The 22132-nt window shown below is 49.7% G+C and overlaps 14 non-coding genes and 1 pseudogene across 14 annotated transcripts; all 15 read left to right on the top strand.

The window, feature by feature from the left end:
- The first annotated feature begins 156 nt into the window (after positions 1 to 156).
- On the top strand, positions 157 to 275 carry LOC126273570 (5S ribosomal RNA). Its single transcript, XR_007549417.1, has one exon. It is a non-coding gene; the product is annotated as a 5S ribosomal RNA (ribosomal RNA).
- A 1146-nt stretch (positions 276 to 1421) lies between these two features.
- LOC126273569 (5S ribosomal RNA) lies at positions 1422 to 1540 on the top strand. The gene has a single exon (XR_007549416.1). It is a non-coding gene; the product is annotated as a 5S ribosomal RNA (ribosomal RNA).
- Positions 1541 to 2686: 1146 nt separating this feature from the next.
- Positions 2687 to 2805, top strand: LOC126273568 (5S ribosomal RNA). The gene has a single exon (XR_007549415.1). It is a non-coding gene; the product is annotated as a 5S ribosomal RNA (ribosomal RNA).
- Positions 2806 to 3951: 1146 nt separating this feature from the next.
- Positions 3952 to 4070, top strand: LOC126273567 (5S ribosomal RNA). The gene has a single exon (XR_007549414.1). It is a non-coding gene; the product is annotated as a 5S ribosomal RNA (ribosomal RNA).
- A 1146-nt stretch (positions 4071 to 5216) lies between these two features.
- LOC126274065 (5S ribosomal RNA) lies at positions 5217 to 5335 on the top strand. The gene has a single exon (XR_007549895.1). It is a non-coding gene; the product is annotated as a 5S ribosomal RNA (ribosomal RNA).
- Positions 5336 to 6481: 1146 nt separating this feature from the next.
- LOC126273566 (5S ribosomal RNA) lies at positions 6482 to 6600 on the top strand. Its single transcript, XR_007549413.1, has one exon. It is a non-coding gene; the product is annotated as a 5S ribosomal RNA (ribosomal RNA).
- Positions 6601 to 7746: 1146 nt separating this feature from the next.
- Positions 7747 to 7865, top strand: LOC126274043 (5S ribosomal RNA). Its single transcript, XR_007549873.1, has one exon. It is a non-coding gene; the product is annotated as a 5S ribosomal RNA (ribosomal RNA).
- A 1146-nt stretch (positions 7866 to 9011) lies between these two features.
- Positions 9012 to 9130, top strand: LOC126274064 (5S ribosomal RNA). Its single transcript, XR_007549894.1, has one exon. It is a non-coding gene; the product is annotated as a 5S ribosomal RNA (ribosomal RNA).
- A 1146-nt stretch (positions 9131 to 10276) lies between these two features.
- On the top strand, positions 10277 to 10395 carry LOC126274042 (5S ribosomal RNA). Its single transcript, XR_007549872.1, has one exon. It is a non-coding gene; the product is annotated as a 5S ribosomal RNA (ribosomal RNA).
- A 1146-nt stretch (positions 10396 to 11541) lies between these two features.
- Positions 11542 to 11660, top strand: LOC126274062 (5S ribosomal RNA). Its single transcript, XR_007549892.1, has one exon. It is a non-coding gene; the product is annotated as a 5S ribosomal RNA (ribosomal RNA).
- A 1146-nt stretch (positions 11661 to 12806) lies between these two features.
- LOC126273565 (5S ribosomal RNA) lies at positions 12807 to 12925 on the top strand. The gene has a single exon (XR_007549412.1). It is a non-coding gene; the product is annotated as a 5S ribosomal RNA (ribosomal RNA).
- A 1146-nt stretch (positions 12926 to 14071) lies between these two features.
- On the top strand, positions 14072 to 14190 carry LOC126273564 (5S ribosomal RNA). Its single transcript, XR_007549411.1, has one exon. It is a non-coding gene; the product is annotated as a 5S ribosomal RNA (ribosomal RNA).
- A 1146-nt stretch (positions 14191 to 15336) lies between these two features.
- LOC126274075 (5S ribosomal RNA) lies at positions 15337 to 15455 on the top strand. Its single transcript, XR_007549905.1, has one exon. It is a non-coding gene; the product is annotated as a 5S ribosomal RNA (ribosomal RNA).
- A 1146-nt stretch (positions 15456 to 16601) lies between these two features.
- LOC126273562 (5S ribosomal RNA) lies at positions 16602 to 16720 on the top strand. The gene has a single exon (XR_007549409.1). It is a non-coding gene; the product is annotated as a 5S ribosomal RNA (ribosomal RNA).
- Positions 16721 to 17866: 1146 nt separating this feature from the next.
- LOC126274542 (5S ribosomal RNA) lies at positions 17867 to 17984 on the top strand (annotated as a pseudogene).
- Positions 17985 to 22132: the final 4148 nt, after the last annotated feature.

The raw sequence follows: 22132 nt of genomic DNA, 5'->3' as shown, positions 1-22132 counted from the left end.
TTGTGCGTCTGACCCACGTGGCGGCGCGCCGCACTGCGCGTCGCCTTCGAGGTGGAAGGACGTGCTTTGCGTCAAATGTGCCACCGAAAACGGCGATTGCGTGTGTTGGGAGGAGAGGCGAAGCCTTCTTCTGCCGTGCGGCTACTGTATAAGGACGCCAACGGCCATACCATGTTGAATACACCGGTTCTCGTCCGATCACCGAAGTTAAGCAACATCGGGCCCGGTTAGTACTTGGATGGGTGACCGCCTGGGAACACCGGGTGCTGTTGGCTCCCTCTCTTCTTTTAAATTTTATGTCACTACACCTGCCAGTCCTCTTTTCATACAAACTCTCAGGTGCGACAAAGATGCTTCCACAAGCATTTTAAACCACTGTATTAAACGTAAGATGTGAAATTACAGCAATGAACTCAGTTTGAACAAGAATGCGCGGAGGAAGAGTGCTAGGAACTCGTTGAAAATAACGAAACACTGCGAATCGACAGATGTTCTCTTAAAATGCGTCAGAGCCTACTGTTTTGTAGGAGCGCTAAATTCCAATTTTGTAGCAGTGCACAACGGCAAATTTGTAAACAAAAATTTACCTTTCGTCGCTACAAGAGATGGATACTTTGCCGAACAGCCTGTGTCTTGTGTGCATGTTTTCGCACCTTTCCACGGCACGGCGCAGCACAGAGCGGCTCTGGTAGCTCCGAACGGCCGCACACGGCGCCTCGGACACGTCGGTTCGGCCCGCGCCCATCTCGCAGATGCTTCTCGTACTTGTGCTGTCATATGGACCACGACCCGAGCGGCAGCGAGCGGCAGTCGAGCAAAGTCGGGACAAGTCGGGACGGAAGGGGACAGCCGAGAATGCACCGTGCGAATTACGCAAATATCTGGAAGCGCGACGCGTGTCAGGCAGGTGAGACCGCTTCCCTCTGTCTTCATTTCTTGCTTTCTTGTCACTACCCCTGCCAGCCCTTTTTTCATGCTACCTTTCTCATGTGACATAGATGCTTCCATACTGATTTTAAACTATCGTAAGATACGATATTAAGGAGCTCAATTTGAAAAGAGTGCGCCAAGGAAGACTTCCAAAGAGTCTCTGGAAATAACAAAACAGTGTGAAGTGACAGAAATGTTGTGAAATACGTCAGGGCATATTGTTTTGTAGCAGTGCACAACGGCAAATTTGTAAACAAAAATTTACCTTTCGTCGCTACAAGAGATGGATACTTTGTCGAACAAACGAATGACAGGCGGTGCAACGAGCAGCTGTGTTGTGCGTCTGACCCACGTGGCGGCGCGCCGCACTGCGCGTCGCCTTCGAGGTGGAAGGACGTGCTTTGCGTCAAATGTGCCACCGAAAACGGCGATTGCGTGTGTTGGGAGGAGAGGCGAAGCCTTCTTCTGCCGTGCGGCTACTGTATAAGGACGCCAACGGCCATACCATGTTGAATACACCGGTTCTCGTCCGATCACCGAAGTTAAGCAACATCGGGCCCGGTTAGTACTTGGATGGGTGACCGCCTGGGAACACCGGGTGCTGTTGGCTCCCTCTCTTCTTTTAAATTTTATGTCACTACACCTGCCAGTCCTCTTTTCATACAAACTCTCAGGTGCGACAAAGATGCTTCCACAAGCATTTTAAACCACTGTATTAAACGTAAGATGTGAAATTACAGCAATGAACTCAGTTTGAACAAGAATGCGCGGAGGAAAAATGCTAGGAACTCGTTGAAAATAACGAAACACTGCGAATCGACAGATGTGCTCTTAAAATGCGTCAGAGCCTACTGTTTTGTAGGAGCGCTAAATTCCAATTTTGTAGCAGTGCACAACGGCAAATTTGTAAACAAAAATTTACCTTTCGTCGCTACAAGAGATGGATACTTTGCCGAACAGTCTGTGTCTTGTGTGCATGTTTTCGCACCTTTCCACGGCACGGCGCAGCACAGAGCGGCTCTGGTAGCTCCGAACGGCCGCACACGGCGCCTCGGACACGTCGGTTCGGCCCGCGCCCATCTCGCAGATGCTTCTCGTACTTGTGCTGTCATATGGACCACGACCCGAGCGGCAGCGAGCGGCAGTCGAGCAAAGTCGGGACAAGTCGGGACGGAAGGGGACAGCCGAGAATGCACCGTGCGAATTACGCAAATATCTGGAAGCGCGACGCGTGTCAGGCAGGTGAGACCGCTTCCCTCTGTCTTCATTTCTTGCTTTCTTGTCACTACCCCTGCCAGCCCTTTTTTCATGCTACCTTTCTCATGTGACATAGATGCTTCCATACTGATTTTAAACTATCGTAAGATACGATATTAAGGAGCTCAATTTGAAAAGAGTGCGCCAAGGAAGACTTCCAAAGAGTCTCTGGAAATAACAAAACAGTGTGAAGTGACAGAAATGTTGTGAAATACGTCAGGGCATATTGTTTTGTAGCAGTGCACAACGGCAAATTTGTAAACAAAAATTTACCTTTCGTCGCTACAAGAGATGGATACTTTGTCGAACAAACGAATGACAGGCGGTGCAACGAGCAGCTGTGTTGTGCGTCTGACCCACGTGGCGGCGCGCCGCACTGCGCGTCGCCTTCGAGGTGGAAGGACGTGCTTTGCGTCAAATGTGCCACCGAAAACGGCGATTGCGTGTGTTGGGAGGAGAGGCGAAGCCTTCTTCTGCCGTGCGGCTACTGTATAAGGACGCCAACGGCCATACCATGTTGAATACACCGGTTCTCGTCCGATCACCGAAGTTAAGCAACATCGGGCCCGGTTAGTACTTGGATGGGTGACCGCCTGGGAACACCGGGTGCTGTTGGCTCCCTCTCTTCTTTTAAATTTTATGTCACTACACCTGCCAGTCCTCTTTTCATACAAACTCTCAGGTGCGACAAAGATGCTTCCACAAGCATTTTAAACCACTGTATTAAACGTAAGATGTGAAATTACAGCAATGAACTCAGTTTGAACAAGAATGCGCGGAGGAAGAGTGCTAGGAACTCGTTGAAAATAACGAAACACTGCGAATCGACAGATGTGCTCTTAAAATGCGTCAGAGCCTACTGTTTTGTAGGAGCGCTAAATTCCAATTTTGTAGCAGTGCACAACGGCAAATTTGTAAACAAAAATTTACCTTTCGTCGCTACAAGAGATGGATACTTTGCCGAACAGTCTGTGTCTTGTGTGCATGTTTTCGCACCTTTCCACGGCACGGCGCAGCACAGAGCGGCTCTGGTAGCTCCGAACGGCCGCACACGGCGCCTCGGACACGTCGGTTCGGCCCGCGCCCATCTCGCAGATGCTTCTCGTACTTGTGCTGTCATATGGACCACGACCCGAGCGGCAGCGAGCGGCAGTCGAGCAAAGTCGGGACAAGTCGGGACGGAAGGGGACAGCCGAGAATGCACCGTGCGAATTACGCAAATATCTGGAAGCGCGACGCGTGTCAGGCAGGTGAGACCGCTTCCCTCTGTCTTCATTTCTTGCTTTCTTGTCACTACCCCTGCCAGCCCTTTTTTCATGCTACCTTTCTCATGTGACATAGATGCTTCCATACTGATTTTAAACTATCGTAAGATACGATATTAAGGAGCTCAATTTGAAAAGAGTGCGCCAAGGAAGACTTCCAAAGAGTCTCTGGAAATAACAAAACAGTGTGAAGTGACAGAAATGTTGTGAAATACGTCAGGGCATATTGTTTTGTAGCAGTGCACAACGGCAAATTTGTAAACAAAAATTTACCTTTCGTCGCTACAAGAGATGGATACTTTGTCGAACAAACGAATGACAGGCGGTGCAACGAGCAGCTGTGTTGTGCGTCTGACCCACGTGGCGGCGCGCCGCACTGCGCGTCGCCTTCGAGGTGGAAGGACGTGCTTTGCGTCAAATGTGCCACCGAAAACGGCGATTGCGTGTGTTGGGAGGAGAGGCGAAGCCTTCTTCTGCCGTGCGGCTACTGTATAAGGACGCCAACGGCCATACCATGTTGAATACACCGGTTCTCGTCCGATCACCGAAGTTAAGCAACATCGGGCCCGGTTAGTACTTGGATGGGTGACCGCCTGGGAACACCGGGTGCTGTTGGCTCCCTCTCTTCTTTTAAATTTTATGTCACTACACCTGCCAGTCCTCTTTTCATACAAACTCTCAGGTGCGACAAAGATGCTTCCACAAGCATTTTAAACCACTGTATTAAACGTAAGATGTGAAATTACAGCAATGAACTCAGTTTGAACAAGAATGCGCGGAGGAAGAGTGCTAGGAACTCGTTGAAAATAACGAAACACTGCGAATCGACAGATGTGCTCTTAAAATGCGTCAGAGCCTACTGTTTTGTAGGAGCGCTAAATTCCAATTTTGTAGCAGTGCACAACGGCAAATTTGTAAACAAAAATTTACCTTTCGTCGCTACAAGAGATGGATACTTTGCCGAACAGCCTGTGTCTTGTGTGCATGTTTTCGCACCTTTCCACGGCACGGCGCAGCACAGAGCGGCTCTGGTAGCTCCGAACGGCCGCACACGGCGCCTCGGACACGTCGGTTCGGCCCGCGCCCATCTCGCAGATGCTTCTCGTACTTGTGCTGTCATATGGACCACGACCCGAGCGGCAGCGAGCGGCAGTCGAGCAAAGTCGGGACAAGTCGGGACGGAAGGGGACAGCCGAGAATGCACCGTGCGAATTACGCAAATATCTGGAAGCGCGACGCGTGTCAGGCAGGTGAGACCGCTTCCCTCTGTCTTCATTTCTTGCTTTCTTGTCACTACCCCTGCCAGCCCTTTTTTCATGCTACCTTTCTCATGTGACATAGATGCTTCCATACTGATTTTAAACTATCGTAAGATACGATATTAAGGAGCTCAATTTGAAAAGAGTGCGCCAAGGAAGACTTCCAAAGAGTCTCTGGAAATAACAAAACAGTGTGAAGTGACAGAAATGTTGTGAAATACGTCAGGGCATATTGTTTTGTAGCAGTGCACAACGGCAAATTTGTAAACAAAAATTTACCTTTCGTCGCTACAAGAGATTGATACTTTGTCGAACAAACGAATGACAGGCGGTGCAACGAGCAGCTGTGTTGTGCGTCTGACCCACGTGGCGGCGCGCCGCACTGCGCGTCGCCTTCGAGGTGGAAGGACGTGCTTTGCGTCAAATGTGCCACCGAAAACGGCGATTGCGTGTGTTGGGAGGAGAGGCGAAGCCTTCTTCTGCCGTGCGGCTACTGTATAAGGACGCCAACGGCCATACCATGTTGAATACACCGGTTCTCGTCCGATCACCGAAGTTAAGCAACATCGGTCCCGGTTAGTACTTGGATGGGTGACCGCCTGGGAACACCGGGTGCTGTTGGCTCCCTCTCTTCTTTTAAATTTTATGTCACTACACCTGCCAGTCCTCTTTTCATACAAACTCTCAGGTGCGACAAAGATGCTTCCACAAGCATTTTAAACCACTGTATTAAACGTAAGATGTGAAATTACAGCAATGAACTCAGTTTGAACAAGAATGCGCGGAGGAAGAGTGCTAGGAACTCGTTGAAAATAACGAAACACTGCGAATCGACAGATGTGCTCTTAAAATGCGTCAGAGCCTACTGTTTTGTAGGAGCGCTAAATTCCAATTTTGTAGCAGTGCACAACGGCAAATTTGTAAACAAAAATTTACCTTTCGTCGCTACAAGAGATGGATACTTTGCCGAACAGCCTGTGTCTTGTGTGCATGTTTTCGCACCTTTCCACGGCACGGCGCAGCACAGAGCGGCTCTGGTAGCTCCGAACGGCCGCACACGGCGCCTCGGACACGTCGGTTCGGCCCGCGCCCATCTCGCAGATGCTTCTCGTACTTGTGCTGTCATATGGACCACGACCCGAGCGGCAGCGAGCGGCAGTCGAGCAAAGTCGGGACAAGTCGGGACGGAAGGGGACAGCCGAGAATGCACCGTGCGAATTACGCAAATATCTGGAAGCGCGACGCGTGTCAGGCAGGTGAGACCGCTTCCCTCTGTCTTCATTTCTTGCTTTCTTGTCACTACCCCTGCCAGCCCTTTTTTCATGCTACCTTTCTCATGTGACATAGATGCTTCCATACTGATTTTAAACTATCGTAAGATACGATATTAAGGAGCTCAATTTGAAAAGAGTGCGCCAAGGAAGACTTCCAAAGAGTCTCTGGAAATAACAAAACAGTGTGAAGTGACAGAAATGTTGTGAAATACGTCAGGGCATATTGTTTTGTAGCAGTGCACAACGGCAAATTTGTAAACAAAAATTTACCTTTCGTCGCTACAAGAGATGGATACTTTGTCGAACAAACGAATGACAGGCGGTGCAACGAGCAGCTGTGTTGTGCGTCTGACCCACGTGGCGGCGCGCCGCACTGCGCGTCGCCTTCGAGGTGGAAGGACGTGCTTTGCGTCAAATGTGCCACCGAAAACGGCGAATGCGTGTGTTGGGAGGAGAGGCGAAGCCTTCTTCTGCCGTGCGGCTACTGTATAAGGACGCCAACGGCCATACCATGTTGAATACACCGGTTCTCGTCCGATCACCGAAGTTAAGCAACATCGGGCCCGGTTAGTACTTGGATGGGTGACCGCCTGGGAACACCGGGTGCTGTTGGCTCCCTCTCTTCTTTTAAATTTTATGTCACTACACCTGCCAGTCCTCTTTTCATACAAACTCTCAGGTGCGACAAAGATGCTTCCACAAGCATTTTAAACCACTGTATTAAACGTAAGATGTGAAATTACAGCAATGAACTCAGTTTGAACAAGAATGCGCGGAGGAAGAGTGCTAGGAACTCGTTGAAAATAACGAAACACTGCGAATCGACAGATGTGCTCTTAAAATGCGTCAGAGCCTACTGTTTTGTAGGAGCGCTAAATTCCAATTTTGTAGCAGTGCACAACGGCAAATTTGTAAACAAAAATTTACCTTTCGTCGCTACAAGAGATGGATACTTTGCCGAACAGCCTGTGTCTTGTGTGCATGTTTTCGCACCTTTCCACGGCACGGCGCAGCACAGAGCGGCTCTGGTAGCTCCGAACGGCCGCACACGGCGCCTCGGACACGTCGGTTCGGCCCGCGCCCATCTCGCAGATGCTTCTCGTACTTGTGCTGTCATATGGACCACGACCCGAGCGGCAGCGAGCGGCAGTCGAGCAAAGTCGGGACAAGTCGGGACGGAAGGGGACAGCCGAGAATGCACCGTGCGAATTACGCAAATATCTGGAAGCGCGACGCGTGTCAGGCAGGTGAGACCGCTTCCCTCTGTCTTCATTTCTTGCTTTCTTGTCACTACCCCTGCCAGCCCTTTTTTCATGCTACCTTTCTCATGTGACATAGATGCTTCCATACTGATTTTAAACTATCGTAAGATACGATATTAAGGAGCTCAGTTTGAAAAGAGTGCGCCAAGGAAGACTTCCAAAGAGTCTCTGGAAATAACAAAACAGTGTGAAGTGACAGAAATGTTGTGAAATACGTCAGGGCATATTGTTTTGTAGCAGTGCACAACGGCAAATTTGTAAACAAAAATTTACCTTTCGTCGCTACAAGAGATTGATACTTTGTCGAACAAACGAATGACAGGCGGTGCAACGAGCAGCTGTGTTGTGCGTCTGACCCACGTGGCGGCGCGCCGCACTGCGCGTCGCCTTCGAGGTGGAAGGACGTGCTTTGCGTCAAATGTGCCACCGAAAACGGCGATTGCGTGTGTTGGGAGGAGAGGCGAAGCCTTCTTCTGCCGTGCGGCTACTGTATAAGGACGCCAACGGCCATACCATGTTGAATACACCGGTTCTCGTCCGATCACCGAAGTTAAGCAACATCGGGCCCGGTTAGTACTTGGATGGGTGACTGCCTGGGAACACCGGGTGCTGTTGGCTCCCTCTCTTCTTTTAAATTTTATGTCACTACACCTGCCAGTCCTCTTTTCATACAAACTCTCAGGTGCGACAAAGATGCTTCCACAAGCATTTTAAACCACTGTATTAAACGTAAGATGTGAAATTACAGCAATGAACTCAGTTTGAACAAGAATGCGCGGAGGAAGAGTGCTAGGAACTCGTTGAAAATAACGAAACACTGCGAATCGACAGATGTGCTCTTAAAATGCGTCAGAGCCTACTGTTTTGTAGGAGCGCTAAATTCCAATTTTGTAGCAGTGCACAACGGCAAATTTGTAAACAAAAATTTACCTTTCGTCGCTACAAGAGATGGATACTTTGCCGAACAGCCTGTGTCTTGTGTGCATGTTTTCGCACCTTTCCACGGCACGGCGCAGCACAGAGCGGCTCTGGTAGCTCCGAACGGCCGCACACGGCGCCTCGGACACGTCGGTTCGGCCCGCGCCCATCTCGCAGATGCTTCTCGTACTTGTGCTGTCATATGGACCACGACCCGAGCGGCAGCGAGCGGCAGTCGAGCAAAGTCGGGACAAGTCGGGACGGAAGGGGACAGCCGAGAATGCACCGTGCGAATTACGCAAATATCTGGAAGCGCGACGCGTGTCAGGCAGGTGAGACCGCTTCCCTCTGTCTTCATTTCTTGCTTTCTTGTCACTACCCCTGCCAGCCCTTTTTTCATGCTACCTTTCTCATGTGACATAGATGCTTCCATACTGATTTTAAACTATCGTAAGATACGATATTAAGGAGCTCAATTTGAAAAGAGTGCGCCAAGGAAGACTTCCAAAGAGTCTCTGGAAATAACAAAACAGTGTGAAGTGACAGAAATGTTGTGAAATACGTCAGGGCATATTGTTTTGTAGCAGTGCACAACGGCAAATTTGTAAACAAAAATTTACCTTTCGTCGCTACAAGAGATTGATACTTTGTCGAACAAACGAATGACAGGCGGTGCAACGAGCAGCTGTGTTGTGCGTCTGACCCACGTGGCGGCGCGCCGCACTGCGCGTCGCCTTCGAGGTGGAAGGACGTGCTTTGCGTCAAATGTGCCACCGAAAACGGCGATTGCGTGTGTTGGGAGGAGAGGCGAAGCCTTCTTCTGCCGTGCGGCTACTGTATAAGGACGCCAACGGCCATACCATGTTGAATACACCGGTTCTCGTCCGATCACCGAAGTTAAGCAACATCGGTCCCGGTTAGTACTTGGATGGGTGACCGCCTGGGAACACCGGGTGCTGTTGGCTCCCTCTCTTCTTTTAAATTTTATGTCACTACACCTGCCAGTCCTCTTTTCATACAAACTCTCAGGTGCGACAAAGATGCTTCCACAAGCATTTTAAACCACTGTATTAAACGTAAGATGTGAAATTACAGCAATGAACTCAGTTTGAACAAGAATGCGCGGAGGAAGAGTGCTAGGAACTCGTTGAAAATAACGAAACACTGCGAATCGACAGATGTGCTCTTAAAATGCGTCAGAGCCTACTGTTTTGTAGGAGCGCTAAATTCCAATTTTGTAGCAGTGCACAACGGCAAATTTGTAAACAAAAATTTACCTTTCGTCGCTACAAGAGATGGATACTTTGCCGAACAGCCTGTGTCTTGTGTGCATGTTTTCGCACCTTTCCACGGCACGGCGCAGCACAGACCGGCTCTGGTAGCTCCGAACGGCCGCACACGGCGCCTCGGACACGTCGGTTCGGCCCGCGCCCATCTCGCAGATGCTTCTCGTACTTGTGCTGTCATATGGACCACGACCCGAGCGGCAGCGAGCGGCAGTCGAGCAAAGTCGGGACAAGTCGGGACGGAAGGGGACAGCCGAGAATGCACCGTGCGAATTACGCAAATATCTGGAAGCGCGACGCGTGTCAGGCAGGTGAGACCGCTTCCCTCTGTCTTCATTTCTTGCTTTCTTGTCACTACCCCTGCCAGCCCTTTTTTCATGCTACCTTTCTCATGTGACATAGATGCTTCCATACTGATTTTAAACTATCGTAAGATACGATATTAAGGAGCTCAGTTTGAAAAGAGTGCGCCAAGGAAGACTTCCAAAGAGTCTCTGGAAATAACAAAACAGTGTGAAGTGACAGAAATGTTGTGAAATACGTCAGGGCATATTGTTTTGTAGCAGTGCACAACGGCAAATTTGTAAACAAAAATTTACCTTTCGTCGCTACAAGAGATGGATACTTTGTCGAACAAACGAATGACAGGCGGTGCAACGAGCAGCTGTGTTGTGCGTCTGACCCACGTGGCGGCGCGCCGCACTGCGCGTCGCCTTCGAGGTGGAAGGACGTGCTTTGCGTCAAATGTGCCACCGAAAACGGCGATTGCGTGTGTTGGGAGGAGAGGCGAAGCCTTCTTCTGCCGTGCGGCTACTGTATAAGGACGCCAACGGCCATACCATGTTGAATACACCGGTTCTCGTCCGATCACCGAAGTTAAGCAACATCGGGCCCGGTTAGTACTTGGATGGGTGACTGCCTGGGAACACCGGGTGCTGTTGGCTCCCTCTCTTCTTTTAAATTTTATGTCACTACACCTGCCAGTCCTCTTTTCATACAAACTCTCAGGTGCGACAAAGATGCTTCCACAAGCATTTTAAACCACTGTATTAAACGTAAGATGTGAAATTACAGCAATGAACTCAGTTTGAACAAGAATGCGCGGAGGAAGAGTGCTAGGAACTCGTTGAAAATAACGAAACACTGCGAATCGACAGATGTGCTCTTAAAATGCGTCAGAGCCTACTGTTTTGTAGGAGCGCTAAATTCCAATTTTGTAGCAGTGCACAACGGCAAATTTGTAAACAAAAATTTACCTTTCGTCGCTACAAGAGATGGATACTTTGCCGAACAGCCTGTGTCTTGTGTGCATGTTTTCGCACCTTTCCACGGCACGGCGCAGCACAGAGCGGCTCTGGTAGCTCCGAACGGCCGCACACGGCGCCTCGGACACGTCGGTTCGGCCCGCGCCCATCTCGCAGATGCTTCTCGTACTTGTGCTGTCATATGGACCACGACCCGAGCGGCAGCGAGCGGCAGTCGAGCAAAGTCGGGACAAGTCGGGACGGAAGGGGACAGCCGAGAATGCACCGTGCGAATTACGCAAATATCTGGAAGCGCGACGCGTGTCAGGCAGGTGAGACCGCTTCCCTCTGTCTTCATTTCTTGCTTTCTTGTCACTACCCCTGCCAGCCCTTTTTTCATGCTACCTTTCTCATGTGACATAGATGCTTCCATACTGATTTTAAACTATCGTAAGATACGATATTAAGGAGCTCAATTTGAAAAGAGTGCGCCAAGGAAGACTTCCAAAGAGTCTCTGGAAATAACAAAACAGTGTGAAGTGACAGAAATGTTGTGAAATACGTCAGGGCATATTGTTTTGTAGCAGTGCACAACGGCAAATTTGTAAACAAAAATTTACCTTTCGTCGCTACAAGAGATTGATACTTTGTCGAACAAACGAATGACAGGCGGTGCAACGAGCAGCTGTGTTGTGCGTCTGACCCACGTGGCGGCGCGCCGCACTGCGCGTCGCCTTCGAGGTGGAAGGACGTGCTTTGCGTCAAATGTGCCACCGAAAACGGCGATTGCGTGTGTTGGGAGGAGAGGCGAAGCCTTCTTCTGCCGTGCGGCTACTGTATAAGGACGCCAACGGCCATACCATGTTGAATACACCGGTTCTCGTCCGATCACCGAAGTTAAGCAACATCGGTCCCGGTTAGTACTTGGATGGGTGACCGCCTGGGAACACCGGGTGCTGTTGGCTCCCTCTCTTCTTTTAAATTTTATGTCACTACACCTGCCAGTCCTCTTTTCATACAAACTCTCAGGTGCGACAAAGATGCTTCCACAAGCATTTTAAACCACTGTATTAAACGTAAGATGTGAAATTACAGCAATGAACTCAGTTTGAACAAGAATGCGCGGAGGAAGAGTGCTAGGAACTCGTTGAAAATAACGAAACACTGCGAATCGACAGATGTGCTCTTAAAATGCGTCAGAGCCTACTGTTTTGTAGGAGCGCTAAATTCCAATTTTGTAGCAGTGCACAACGGCAAATTTGTAAACAAAAATTTACCTTTCGTCGCTACAAGAGATGGATACTTTGCCGAACAGCCTGTGTCTTGTGTGCATGTTTTCGCACCTTTCCACGGCACGGCGCAGCACAGAGCGGCTCTGGTAGCTCCGAACGGCCGCACACGGCGCCTCGGACACGTCGGTTCGGCCCGCGCCCATCTCGCAGATGCTTCTCGTACTTGTGCTGTCATATGGACCACGACCCGAGCGGCAGCGAGCGGCAGTCGAGCAAAGTCGGGACAAGTCGGGACGGAAGGGGACAGCCGAGAATGCACCGTGCGAATTACGCAAATATCTGGAAGCGCGACGCGTGTCAGGCAGGTGAGACCGCTTCCCTCTGTCTTCATTTCTTGCTTTCTTGTCACTACCCCTGCCAGCCCTTTTTTCATGCTACCTTTCTCATGTGACATAGATGCTTCCATACTGATTTTAAACTATCGTAAGATACGATATTAAGGAGCTCAATTTGAAAAGAGTGCGCCAAGGAAGACTTCCAAAGAGTCTCTGGAAATAACAAAACAGTGTGAAGTGACAGAAATGTTGTGAAATACGTCAGGGCATATTGTTTTGTAGCAGTGCACAACGGCAAATTTGTAAACAAAAATTTACCTTTCGTCGCTACAAGAGATGGATACTTTGTCGAACAAACGAATGACAGGCGGTGCAACGAGCAGCTGTGTTGTGCGTCTGACCCACGTGGCGGCGCGCCGCACTGCGCGTCGCCTTCGAGGTGGAAGGACGTGCTTTGCGTCAAATGTGCCACCGAAAACGGCGAATGCGTGTGTTGGGAGGAGAGGCGAAGCCTTCTTCTGCCGTGCGGCTACTGTATAAGGACGCCAACGGCCATACCATGTTGAATACACCGGTTCTCGTCCGATCACCGAAGTTAAGCAACATCGGGCCCGGTTAGTACTTGGATGGGTGACCGCCTGGGAACACCGGGTGCTGTTGGCTCCCTCTCTTCTTTTAAATTTTATGTCACTACACCTGCCAGTCCTCTTTTCATACAAACTCTCAGGTGCGACAAAGATGCTTCCACAAGCATTTTAAACCACTGTATTAAACGTAAGATGTGAAATTACAGCAATGAACTCAGTTTGAACAAGAATGCGCGGAGGAAGAGTGCTAGGAACTCGTTGAAAATAACGAAACACTGCGAATCGACAGATGTGCTCTTAAAATGCGTCAGAGCCTACTGTTTTGTAGGAGCGCTAAATTCCAATTTTGTAGCAGTGCACAACGGCAAATTTGTAAACAAAAATTTACCTTTCGTCGCTACAAGAGATGGATACTTTGCCGAACAGCCTGTGTCTTGTGTGCATGTTTTCGCACCTTTCCACGGCACGGCGCAGCACAGAGCGGCTCTGGTAGCTCCGAACGGCCGCACACGGCGCCTCGGACACGTCGGTTCGGCCCGCGCCCATCTCGCAGATGCTTCTCGTACTTGTGCTGTCATATGGACCACGACCCGAGCGGCAGCGAGCGGCAGTCGAGCAAAGTCGGGACAAGTCGGGACGGAAGGGGACAGCCGAGAATGCACCGTGCGAATTACGCAAATATCTGGAAGCGCGACGCGTGTCAGGCAGGTGAGACCGCTTCCCTCTGTCTTCATTTCTTGCTTTCTTGTCACTACCCCTGCCAGCCCTTTTTTCATGCTACCTTTCTCATGTGACATAGATGCTTCCATACTGATTTTAAACTATCGTAAGATACGATATTAAGGAGCTCAATTTGAAAAGAGTGCGCCAAGGAAGACTTCCAAAGAGTCTCTGGAAATAACAAAACAGTGTGAAGTGACAGAAATGTTGTGAAATACGTCAGGGCATATTGTTTTGTAGCAGTGCACAACGGCAAATTTGTAAACAAAAATTTACCTTTCGTCGCTACAAGAGATGGATACTTTGTCGAACAAACGAATGACAGGCGGTGCAACGAGCAGCTGTGTTGTGCGTCTGACCCACGTGGCGGCGCGCCGCACTGCGCGTCGCCTTCGAGGTGGAAGGACGTGCTTTGCGTCAAATGTGCCACCGAAAACGGCGAATGCGTGTGTTGGGAGGAGAGGCGAAGCCTTCTTCTGCCGTGCGGCTACTGTATAAGGACGCCAACGGCCATACCATGTTGAATACACCGGTTCTCGTCCGATCACCGAAGTTAAGCAACATCGGGCCCGGTTAGTACTTGGATGGGTGACCGCCTGGGAACACCGGGTGCTGTTGGCTCCCTCTCTTCTTTTAAATTTTATGTCACTACACCTGCCAGTCCTCTTTTCATACAAACTCTCAGGTGCGACAAAGATGCTTCCACAAGCATTTTAAACCACTGTATTAAACGTAAGATGTGAAATTACAGCAATGAACTCAGTTTGAACAAGAATGCGCGGAGGAAGAGTGCTAGGAACTCGTTGAAAATAACGAAACACTGCGAATCGACAGATGTGCTCTTAAAATGCGTCAGAGCCTACTGTTTTGTAGGAGCGCTAAATTCCAATTTTGTAGCAGTGCACAACGGCAAATTTGTAAACAAAAATTTACCTTTCGTCGCTACAAGAGATGGATACTTTGCCGAACAGCCTGTGTCTTGTGTGCATGTTTTCGCACCTTTCCACGGCACGGCGCAGCACAGAGCGGCTCTGGTAGCTCCGAACGGCCGCACACGGCGCCTCGGACACGTCGGTTCGGCCCGCGCCCATCTCGCAGATGCTTCTCGTACTTGTGCTGTCATATGGACCACGACCCGAGCGGCAGCGAGCGGCAGTCGAGCAAAGTCGGGACAAGTCGGGACGGAAGGGGACAGCCGAGAATGCACCGTGCGAATTACGCAAATATCTGGAAGCGCGACGCGTGTCAGGCAGGTGAGACCGCTTCCCTCTGTCTTCATTTCTTGCTTTCTTGTCACTACCCCTGCCAGCCCTTTTTTCATGCTACCTTTCTCATGTGACATAGATGCTTCCATACTGATTTTAAACTATCGTAAGATACGATATTAAGGAGCTCAATTTGAAAAGAGTGCGCCAAGGAAGACTTCCAAAGAGTCTCTGGAAATAACAAAACAGTGTGAAGTGACAGAAATGTTGTGAAATACGTCAGGGCATATTGTTTTGTAGCAGTGCACAACGGCAAATTTGTAAACAAAAATTTACCTTTCGTCGCTACAAGAGATGGATACTTTGTCGAACAAACGAATGACAGGCGGTGCAACGAGCAGCTGTGTTGTGCGTCTGACCCACGTGGCGGCGCGCCGCACTGCGCGTCGCCTTCGAGGTGGAAGGACGTGCTTTGCGTCAAATGTGCCACCGAAAACGGCGATTGCGTGTGTTGGGAGGAGAGGCGAAGCCTTCTTCTGCCGTGCGGCTACTGTATAAGGACGCCAACGGCCATACCATGTTGAATACACCGGTTCTCGTCCGATCACCGAAGTTAAGCAACATCGGGCCCAGTTAGTACTTGGATGGGTGACCGCCTGGGAACACCGGGTGCTGTTGGCTCCCTCTCTTCTTTTAAATTTTATGTCACTACACCTGCCAGTCCTCTTTTCATACAAACTCTCAGGTGCGACAAAGATGCTTCCACAAGCATTTTAAACCACTGTATTAAACGTAAGATGTGAAATTACAGCAATGAACTCAGTTTGAACAAGAATGCGCGGAGGAAGAGTGCTAGGAACTCGTTGAAAATAACGAAACACTGCGAATCGACAGATGTGCTCTTAAAATGCGTCAGAGCCTACTGTTTTGTAGGAGCGCTAAATTCCAATTTTGTAGCAGTGCACAACGGCAAATTTGTAAACAAAAATTTACCTTTCGTCGCTACAAGAGATGGATACTTTGCCGAACAGCCTGTGTCTTGTGTGCATGTTTTCGCACCTTTCCACGGCACGGCGCAGCACAGAGCGGCTCTGGTAGCTCCGAACGGCCGCACACGGCGCCTCGGACACGTCGGTTCGGCCCGCGCCCATCTCGCAGATGCTTCTCGTACTTGTGCTGTCATATGGACCACGACCCGAGCGGCAGCGAGCGGCAGTCGAGCAAAGTCGGGACAAGTCGGGACGGAAGGGGACAGCCGAGAATGCACCGTGCGAATTACGCAAATATCTGGAAGCGCGACGCGTGTCAGGCAGGTGAGACCGCTTCCCTCTGTCTTCATTTCTTGCTTTCTTGTCACTACCCCTGCCAGCCCTTTTTTCATGCTACCTTTCTCATGTGACATAGATGCTTCCATACTGATTTTAAACTATCGTAAGATACGATATTAAGGAGCTCAATTTGAAAAGAGTGCGCCAAGGAAGACTTCCAAAGAGTCTCTGGAAATAACAAAACAGTGTGAAGTGACAGAAATGTTGTGAAATACGTCAGGGCATATTGTTTTGTAGCAGTGCACAACGGCAAATTTGTAAACAAAAATTTACCTTTCGTCGCTACAAGAGATGGATACTTTGTCGAACAAACGAATGACAGGCGGTGCAACGAGCAGCTGTGTTGTGCGTCTGACCCACGTGGCGGCGCGCCGCACTGCGCGTCGCCTTCGAGGTGGAAGGACGTGCTTTGCGTCAAATGTGCCACCGAAAACGGCGATTGCGTGTGTTGGGAGGAGAGGCGAAGCCTTCTTCTGCCGTGCGGCTACTGTATAAGGACGCCAACGGCCATACCATGTTGAATACACCGGTTCTCGTCCGATCACCGAAGTTAAGCAACATCGGGCCCGGTTAGTACTTGGATGGGTGACCGCCTGGGAACACCGGGTGCTGTTGGCTCCCTCTCTTCTTTTAAATTTTATGTCACTACACCTGCCAGTCCTCTTTTCATACAAACTCTCAGGTGCGACAAAGATGCTTCCACAAGCATTTTAAACCACTGTATTAAACGTAAGATGTGAAATTACAGCAATGAACTCAGTTTGAACAAGAATGCGCGGAGGAAGAGTGCTAGGAACTCGTTGAAAATAACGAAACACTGCGAATCGACAGATGTGCTCTTAAAATGCGTCAGAGCCTACTGTTTTGTAGGAGCGCTAAATTCCAATTTTGTAGCAGTGCACAACGGCAAATTTGTAAACAAAAATTTACCTTTCGTCGCTACAAGAGATGGATACTTTGCCGAACAGCCTGTGTCTTGTGTGCATGTTTTCGCACCTTTCCACGGCACGGCGCAGCACAGAGCGGCTCTGGTAGCTCCGAACGGCCGCACACGGCGCCTCGGACACGTCGGTTCGGCCCGCGCCCATCTCGCAGATGCTTCTCGTACTTGTGCTGTCATATGGACCACGACCCGAGCGGCAGCGAGCGGCAGTCGAGCAAAGTCGAGACAAGTCGGGACGGAAGGGGACAGCCGAGAATGCACCGTGCGAATTACGCAAATATCTGGAAGCGCGACGCGTGTCAGGCAGGTGAGACCGCTTCCCTCTGTCTTCATTTCTTGCTTTCTTGTCACTACCCCTGCCAGCCCTTTTTTCATGCTACCTTTCTCATGTGACATAGATGCTTCCATACTGATTTTAAACTATCGTAAGATACGATATTAAGGAGCTCAATTTGAAAAGAGTGCGCCAAGGAAGACTTCCAAAGAGTCTCTGGAAATAACAAAACAGTGTGAAGTGACAGAAATGTTGTGAAATACGTCAGGGCATATTGTTTTGTAGCAGTGCACAACGGCAAATTTGTAAACAAAAATTTACCTTTCGTCGCTACAAGAGATGGATACTTTGTCGAACAAACGAATGACAGGCGGTGCAACGAGCAGCTGTGTTGTGCGTCTGACCCACGTGGCGGCGCGCCGCACTGCGCGTCGCCTTCGAGGTGGAAGGACGTGCTTTGCGTCAAATGTGCCACCGAAAACGGCGATTGCGTGTGTTGGGAGGAGAGGCGAAGCCTTCTTCTGCCGTGCGGCTACTGTATAAGGACGCCAACGGCCATACCATGTTGAATACACCGGTTCTCGTCCGATCACCGAAGTTAAGCAACATCGGGCCCGGTTAGTACTTGGCTGTCTGCCCGCCTGGCAACACCTCGGTGCCGAGCGAGCAGTACTTCCTTGTGCGACTTGGCCGGCGGCGCCTCGCGTGTCGTCTGTCTCCTGCCTCGCGGCTACATTTCATCAAGTCCGTAAGTTATGGCAATGTTGTATGATAATAGTGAAGAACGACAAAATAATGTGCAATGCGAATTCGATAGTTCCGTCGGAAAACCGTCAGCTTTCGAAATTCACCGTTGGATACTTGAGGAATTGTGTTTGTCGACCGATGACGTTCTCGGAGTTCAATTTGATACTTTTATCAATTCCGTGTTTTTGAAGTTGAAAACTCCCGAATTGTGTGATACCGTGGTAAATGTTAATGATGGTATCCGTAAATTTCGACATCTAGACGGTCGCATTAGTAACGTGACTATTTCTCATGGTGGGTTTGGCCTTCGAAATGTTCGTGTGTTCAACTTGCCTTTTGAAATCCGGAATGACACAATATCTCGTCATTTGCGGCCGTACGGGACCGTGCTATCTGTTTTTAAAGAGAAGTGGTCTTCCGCCTATGTTTTTCAGGTCGAAAACGGCGTGAGGAGTGTAAAGATGATAGTACGACAACATATTCCGTCCTTCTTGTTAGTTAACGGTCATCGTGCTTTTATAACCTATAGTGGTCAACCTCAGACGTGTTCCTTTTGCGGTGCTGTTGGTCATTACCGACAAAACTGTCCTAAACGCAGGCAGCCTGTTCAGTTGCCACGTGAGGACGTTTTAAGTGGGCCTAGCTTTGCTTCTGTTGCTGCAACGAGTTTAGGTTCCGCCCCCCCCGCACGTGTGCAACTCGCGGCCGCCCCCCCTGTATCGGCCGCCGCTGATGTTATGGACACGTCTGTTCCTGATAGTGACTCTGTTTCTGTTTCTGAACCTCCTGTTGAGCCTTCTTTGCTCGCGGCTGCGACAACTGAATCTTTTTTTGAAAAACCGGTAGTGGACGAAGTCTCACCGCAATCCGTGCCGATGTCGGCAGAAATTGTTCCGCATACTGTCCCGGTTACGGAACCCGACATATCGGCGGTTGCTCCTACTACCGTCCCCGACAGTCTTTCTGCTGCCAGTGCTGTTGTAGAACGTGAAGCTTTTACTGCACCGAAACCGCGTAGGGACCGGAATGTCGCTCGAGCTTCTGGCACCCCACGTTTACGTAGTGCCAGTAGCTCTGCTTCGTTTAATACGCGTGGTTTTTCGGACAAAAATCGGAGTCCGTCTCCGGTGGCGCGTTCTCCTGCGCCCCCTCAGGTTCGGTCGGTCGGGCAACCGACCTCCCGACAACCGGCCACGCGCGACGGCGTAGACCTCGGCCACCGCCCGTCTCAGGGGGGAGGCAGCAGGCGCCACGCGAAAAAGCAGACCTCTTCCCGCACTCAGCCGGAAGGTGATGTTGTTGCTGCAACGCAGAAACGTGACATCGCGGTGCAACATTTGAAAACCTTCCTGAGCCAACCGACTTCTGATGCCGATTCCGGCATGGCGGTGGATCCGCCTTTGTCTGTGACACCTTCCCCCTTTCCAACCAAAAGAAAGGCCGAAGATTCGCACCTTCGTCGTGCCCCCCCTTCCACCCACGATTTGGTGCCGCCTTTATCTTCGGATGTCGAAATGCCCGCCGTGGAGCATTCCGCCACAGAAGGTGCCGTCACAGTTTCTGGGACTCCACCGCTCCCGCCCCCCCTTCCTGGTCAGTCACAGGATTGGTCGGCGGACGTGGAGGCCGGTGGTAACCATTAGTGTGACTCATTGTATGTCCTCCCCCTCCTAGCAAGTTTGTATGTTTTATCTTGTTTTAAGCAAATTTCATGTTTTTCTTTTATTTTCTTGTTTTTTAACTGTGTTATTACGTGTATATGGTTAACGACTGTAGCCAGTGGAACATCTTAACAGTTAATCTTAATAAGTTGCGAAATCCGCAGAAGGCTATGATTTTAAAAAATTTCTTGTATGATCATAACTGTCACGTCGCTTTTTTACAGGAGGTGACTTGTGAAGCGCTTTTGTTTTTGCATGATTTTACTGATTTTACTGTGATTGATAATATTGCCCCTGATAACGATACGGGCACTGCAATTTTAGTGCGTCCTGGCTTACCAATATCTAACGTTGACATTTTACCGAACGGTCGCGCTGTTGCTTGTACCATTTTTGGAATTGTGTTTGTAAATGTGTACGCTCCGTCAGGAAATGTTAAACCGGCCAGGGCTGACTTTTATGGTAGAGATTTGTGTCAGCTTCTATCCAGGAATGTCGATACTTTAATCGTTGGGGGTGATTTTAATTGTGTTTTAGACGACAGCGATCAAGAGCCACGTCCAAACAAATGTCACGAGCTGGGTACTTTAGTCACTAGTTTTCAGCTGCTCGACACGTGGCGTGTTTTACACCCGGATTTCACCTACTTCACCTATTTTTACGGTACCGGGCGTAGCCGCCTCGATCGGATTTATGTGTCTAGGCAGCTGTCTGCCCGTATTTGTAGTGCTGACGTGACTCCTGTCGTATTTTCTGACCACTCCAGTTACTCCTGTCGTCTTTTATTGCCTCGTTTGTGTGTTCCTCGCCGTACCAATTTGTGGAAGTTCAATTGCAGTTTACTCAATGACGACCATTTTGTGACTTGTTTTAACCGTCTATGGCAACGGTTGTTGCGGACTCGAGGCGGTCATAGTAGCACCATTGAGTGGTGGGTTGCGATAGTTAAACCGGCGATTAGGAAATTTTTAATTGATTACAGCCGTGAGGCGGCACGCTGGCGTCGGGCAACGGCTCGCTTCCGCCAGGCTTGTTTACGGGACTTAGCGTTGCGGGTGACGTCACAGCCCGAGTTGTTGCCTACTCTGAAGCAATTTCAAGCAAAGCTTTTACTTGACATGCGTGCCGTTAGTGATGGGGTGACCGTCCGAAGTCAGCCTGCGGGACTTGTTACTGGGGAACCTCTGTCCATTTACCATTTACACAGGGAACGCAAACGCCGTGAACGTTTGAAGATTAATGTTTGGCGGCTGCGAAACGGCGATCGCACTTCTGTACAGTCGGAAATTGCAACAGATATTTTTGAACATTTCGCTTCACTTTTCCGTGCTGTTGATGTGGATTCCGACGCGTTGCGAGATTTTTTGCAGACTGTACCCCATGTTTTAACTCGCCCGGACAGGAATCATTTAACTGCCGCCTTTACGTCTGATGAAGTTCTCGATGCCGTTCGGCGGAGTCCCAACGGGAAGTCTCCAGGTCCAGATGGGATTCCTGCGGAATTTTATTTGAAATTTTTTCATCTTTTTAGTGAGATTTTAGTAGATTTGGTAAATGATATTCGAAATGGTGTGACTGTACCAGCTGCCTTTGTGGAGGGGGTTGTGACGCTCGTTCCCAAATCCAATGCTGTGCCAAATATCGACGCTGTCCGTCCGATTACTTTATTAAATGTTGACTACAAGATCGTCACGCGCTGCGTCGCTCAGCGACTTAAAAACATTTTGCCGGCGGTACTTAGTCCTCAGCAAACGTGTGCGGTGCGCGATCGGAATATCTTTGACGCTATCCTTGCTTACAGGGACTGCATTGGTTATGTAAAAAGTGCTCGGCTTCGGACTGCGGCGATTTTATTAGTTGATTTTAAGAATGCCTTTGACCGTATTAGTCATTTTTATTTGCGTCAGGTTTTGGTGCGCATGGGGTTTGGTTATAAATTTACCAAATTAGTGACGCATCTGTTGCAAAATGCTACGTCACGCATTTGTGTTAATGGTCGTCTTACTCCTGCTTTTCGTGTAGGTCGCTCCGTGCGGCAAGGGTGTCCGCTTTCCATGGCGCTTTTTGCCATTGCGCTGGATCCCCTCCTCCGCTATATCGGTCGGGAATGTCGCGGCATTCAGATGGGGACTACCAGATTGGTTTGTAAAGCATACGCTGATGACCTTGGCGTATTTATTGAGCATTTAGACGATGTTGACAGGTTGCAAGTCGTTCTGCACAACTTTGAACAAGCTACGGGGGCGATTGTCAATACACAGAAAACTGTTCTTTTACCGCTCACCGCCCGCGCACGTACCCTTCGTAGGGACTGGTTCTGTGTACAGCAGCAGCATAAAGTTCTTGGAGTTCTTTTATCCTCGAATCCACAGCAGATGGAAGCATTAAATTGGCGGCCTACGCTG

The sequence above is a fragment of the Schistocerca gregaria genome, chromosome 5, assembly GCF_023897955.1.
Source record: "Schistocerca gregaria isolate iqSchGreg1 chromosome 5, iqSchGreg1.2, whole genome shotgun sequence".
NCBI lineage: Eukaryota > Metazoa > Arthropoda > Insecta > Orthoptera > Acrididae > Schistocerca > Schistocerca gregaria.
This window is presented reverse-complemented; position numbering and strand designations above follow the sequence as displayed.